Raw genomic sequence first — 5398 nt, 5'->3', positions numbered from 1 at the left:
TTACATTCTTGACTTTTCTTCTGAAACATAAAAATAAGCCTCATTAACAAGGAAGGTTTTGCAATAAGGTCACTGGAATAAAATGCCTCATTTTATTCCAGTCATGTATCTCCTTTATCTCCTTGTCTCTTTCCCTCTCACTCTCTGTCTCATTCTCTCTGTCTCTCTCTCTCTCTCTCTCTCTCTCTGTCTCTCTGTCTCTCTCTCTCTCTCTCTCTCTCTTTCTCTCCTTTTCTGTCTTTCTCTCTCTCTGTCACTGTTACTCTCTTTCTCCTTCAACCTGTGTGTTGGTCTATTTAGGCATTTGTGAATAAAAAGTATTTATGTAATAATAATAATTTTGGTATTTGTTAAGTACTTACTACGTGCAAAGCACTGTTCAAAAGGTCACTGGAATAAAATGCCTCATTATTTGTATCTGCAAGGAGTCAGCCAGTAATGCACAAATCTGCTCGGCTTCAAACTTAAAGAAATGTTTAGAAACTTTAGATGCAACATATGTTATCACCAGTTTTCAGAGCTAAGCAGATTTCCCTGGTGGATAATTTCAGAATCTGCCCTTTATCTATAAAATTCATATTTGTGTAACTTTTACTTTCATATATGTTTAATTATTGACCAAGGAAAAAGTAAAGGTAATTTAAAAGTCTTTCAAGCATTATTACTCCAAGCCTATTACATGAGCACATACTCCAACCTAATTAGGTTTCCTTATATTCTCTGAATACCTTCTTTAGAGCAAATCTTTGATGACTGCTTTGGGTTTCTTTGTTTCTTAATTAGACTTCTAATTAAACTTTGAGCTAACTAGTGGTGTAAATCTTCCCAAATGCATACAGTGCATGTCCTTTTGCCAAAAAGCATTTAGTATCCTTGTTTTAGTTTTCATAAAAATATAAATTTATCATTTAAAATTCCCTTAGCCCAAAGGATCTTATCTTTATGATATATTCTATTTATTTTATTTTGTTAATATGTTTTGTTTTGTTGTCTTTCTCCCCCTTCTAGACTATGAGCATGTTGTTGGGTAGGGACCGTCTCTATATGTTGCCAACTTGTACTTCCCAAGTGCTTAGTACAGTGCTCTGCATACAGTAAGCGCTCAATAAATACGATTGAATAAATCAATGAATGAATATGAAAATGTGCTCAGTATTCCTTGAGATTAGGAATATATAAACTATATAACATTTTATTTCATTTCTCACCCAAAATAAGAAGGTTCTTTCACCTTTCCACCACTGACAAATCTTTTTTTAAAATGAAAGCTAAATGTGCAAAAAATGATTTTACTTACAAAAAAAAATTAATTTCCTATGAATTAAAGACATTTAATTTCTGGAAAATGGAAAAATTCATTCCACTAGAGTAAGGGCTCCCTAAAACTCAGAGTGTCTGGGCTGTCTTTCTCATAGTGTGCCTATCCTCAGTGGTCTATTAATGATGACAGCATTTATTAAGCGCTTACTATGTGCAAAGCACTGTTAATACCTGGTCTTTGCTTGGGTAAGATAAAGACTGCATCTCCTTTATCTCCTTGTCTCTTTCCCTCTCACTCACTCTCTCTCTTGTTAATGATGGCATTTATTAAGTGCTTACTATGTGCAAAGCACTTTTCTAAGCGCTGATGATGGCATTTATTAAGCGCTTACTGTGTGCAAAGCACTGTTCTAAGTGCTGAGGAGGTTACAAGGTGATCAGTTTGTCCCACAGCAGGCTCACAGTCTTAATCCCCATTTTACAGATGAGGTAACTGAGGCCCAGAGAAGTTTGACTTGCCCAAAGTCACACAGCTGACAATTGGCAGAGCCAGGATTTGAACCCATAACCTCTGACTCCAAAGCCCGGGCTCTTTCCACTGAACCACGCTGCTTCTCTGTCTTGTTCTCTCTCTCTCTCTCTCTCTCTCTCTCTCTCTCTCTCTCTCTCTCTCTCTCTCTCTCTCTCTCTCTCTCTCTCTCTCTCTCTCTCTCTCTCTCTCTCTCTCTCTCTCTTTCCTTTTCTGTCTTCCCCTCTCTCTGTCACCGTTACTCTCTTTCTCCTTCAACCTGTGTGCTGGTCTATTTAGGCATTTGTGAATAAAAAGTATTTATGTAATAATAATAATAATTTTGGTATTAAGCACTTCCTATGTTCAAAGCACTGTTCTAAGTGCTTGGGAGGACACAAGGTGATCAGGTTGTCCCATGCGGAGCTCACAATCTTAATCCCCATTTTACAGATGAGGTGACTGAAGCACAGAGAAGTTAAGTGATTTGCCCAAGGTCACACAGCTGACAAGCGGCAGAGTCAAGAGTTGAACCCATGACCTCTGACTCCCAAGCCCTTGCTCTTTCCACTGAGCCATGCTGCTTCTCCACATAGGGATCACTCTGTGTTGAACATTAGCCTAAGCAGTTGCAAGAACATAACAACAGACAGAGTCCCTGACCTCATGGAGTTTACCATCCAATGGGGCAATCTTTACAGAGACATGTAACAAACAGGAGAGGGAAGAGGCACTTCTTTCTCATTCTGTTTAAATGTGTCCGTATTTACTTTTTTCCTTTTTTTGTTCTTCTGTATCTTGTTTTCCAACCCTCTCTTTGTACATCATTTCAGTTTGGAGCTTCTCTACATTTCTCTTTTTCTTTCAGTTCCTCCAGAACTGATGTCCCTCCCTTTCTTTCTTTTTCAGCTGTTGAGGTCTTTGTGTCACTCTTCATTCTGATCTGATCCTGCTTTTCTCCATTGTCCTTTTATTCCTTTTATCAGTCACTCTTACTCTCAAGCTATTTTCTTATCCCTTTGCTTCTTTTTCTGTCTTTACGTCAGTGTTTTTTTAATATGATATTTGACAAATGCCGACAATGTTATTATGTGTCAAGCGTTGTTCTAAGTGCTGGGGTAGATACAATTCAATCAGGTAAGACACTGTCCCTGTCCCACATGGAATTCATAGTCTAAATAGGAGGGAGAACGGGTAAAAATCCCCATTTTGAAGTTGAGGAAATTGAGGCACAGATAATTTAAGTGACTAGTCCAAGGTCACACAGCAGGTAAGCGGTGAAACTGGAATTAGAACCCAGATCCTCTGACTCTCAAGATTATACTCTTTCCACTAGACCATGCTGTTTCAGTCGATTCTTTCTCTCCTCAGTTCTTTTGCTCTTTGTCACCTACTGTTCCAGTTATCTCTCTTTTCCTTTCCTCCCTCTTTGCCCATTTTTTAATGGCATTTATTAAGGGCTTACTATGTGAGAAGCACTTTTCTAAGCACTGGGGAGGTTACAAGGTGACCAGGTTGTCCCACGGGGGCTCACAGTCTTAATCCCCATTTTACAGATGAGGTAACTGAGGCACAGAGAAGTTGAGTGACTTGCTTATAATCACACAGCTGACAATTGGCAGAAGTGGGATTCATTCATTCATTCATTCAGTCGTATTTATTGAACGCTTACTGTGTGCAGAGCACTGTACTAAGCGCTTGGGAAGTACAAGTTGGCAACATATAGAGACGGTCCCTACCCAACAGCGGGCTCACAGTCTAGAAGGGGGAGACAGACAACAAAACATATTAACAAAATAAAATAAATAGAATACATATGTACAAGTAAAATAAATAGAGTAATAAATACGTACAAACATATATACAGGTGCTGTGGGGAGGGGAAGGAGGTAAGGCAGGGCTATGGGGAGGGGGAGGAAGGAGGGTGCTCAGGAGGGATTTGAACCCATGACCCATGCTCTTTCCACTGAGCCACGCTGCTTCTTTGCCTCCTCCTGTCTCTCTCAGTCTCTTCCCTCTCTTTTCCTCTCTCATACTCCACACTCTTGTGCCTCTTACTTGTCGAAGCCGGATTCTGCAGTATGGACATGGTGACAGACAGGATGGGGAAAGCTGCATTCCCTCATCTCCCTGAAAAGAAACCTCAGTCCGGCTCTTGCAGTAAAAATCCAGGGATCCTCTTGTCAGGAGCAGTGACAGCAATCTACAAGAAGGCTGGTCGGGTATGCTGAAGAGCAGGAAGGCAAGTGAAGGGCCCTGATTTACATGGTTATCTTGGTCTCAGTCCCACTGCTCTGAGCGACGAGGCTTCAGAAAGCCGAAGTGAGGCGGCCACATTAAGATTTAAAGGGTGTAAGTTTCCTGTGCATCCCTTGTGCCCTCAGCTTCTTGTTGAATACTATGCCTAGGAGCCAACTGTCAGATGTTTACCAGAAGCCGTTTGTCAACCAAGCAGAGTTCTCAGAATGGTGACCTGAATTCTACCAACAGCAAAAATACTGATAATTAAATAATGATAATGAAAATGATAATAATAATAATGACAATAACAAGAGTAGTATTTGTTAAGGAAGTGCTTACTTAGCACTGCACTAAGTACAGGAGCAATAATAATAATAATTCTGGTATTTTTTAAGCTCTTACTAGGTGCCAGGTACTGTATTCACTACATTCATTTAATTGAGTTTATTGAGCACTTACGGTTTACAGAGCACTGTACTAAACACTTGGGATAGTACAATAGAACAATAAACGGACACATTCGGTGACACATTCCCTAAGCACAGGGATGGATACAAGCAAATCGGGTTGGACCCAGACGTTGTCCCACATGGGGCTCACAGTGTTAACAGCCATTGTACAGATGAGGTATCTTAGTCACAGAGAAGTGAAGTAACTTGCCCAAGGACACCCAGCAGACAAGTAGCAGAGCCAGGATTAGAACCCAGGTCCTTCTGCTTCTCAAGCCCACTCTCTACCCACTAGGCCGTGGGTATTCCCGCGGTTCTCTCTTACTGTTCTTAAACCAATCACTTCTACCTATATAGGATTCAATTCCGTTGAAGTGGTTGAGGCTGCTTAAACACTAGCATATATCAGTGTATGATTTGGCTGTTATTTAGCAAAAATTCCGATTCCAAGGCATGGTGGTCTGCTTGAGAGTACAAATCTACTGAGCCTCTGCAGAACACATTAAATTAGCTAGGGCTTTTACAAATGCGCCTTTCCCTTTTCCAGGAGAGCACAAATCAGAGGCTCATTGCTTTAGACCTAAATAGGACAGACCTTCAATCCAATCAGTTTATTTTACCTACTCCTTTACAGTCACCTAAGTGCTTAGCATAGTGCTCTGTACCCTGTAAGCACTTGATAAATGTGATTGATTGATGGAATGATTAAAGTCTTTTTTTTCTTCTGTACGATCTGGAATTTAGAATATACTTGGGTTTTTCAGACACTGGTTATATAATCTGGGAAATTCCATATTGCTCCTTTTGAAATTTAGTTCTAGCTAAATACTAATTTCTACTTCTGATATCAGTGTCTTTAAGATTCCAATTTGGCAATCTACGAAAGCACACATAATGGGAAATTCCATGTTACTCTTTTGAAAATTAGTTCTATCTAAAA

The sequence above is a fragment of the Tachyglossus aculeatus genome, chromosome 16 (assembly GCF_015852505.1).
Source record: "Tachyglossus aculeatus isolate mTacAcu1 chromosome 16, mTacAcu1.pri, whole genome shotgun sequence".
NCBI classification, from domain to species: Eukaryota; Metazoa; Chordata; class Mammalia; order Monotremata; family Tachyglossidae; genus Tachyglossus; species Tachyglossus aculeatus.
This window is presented reverse-complemented; position numbering follows the sequence as displayed.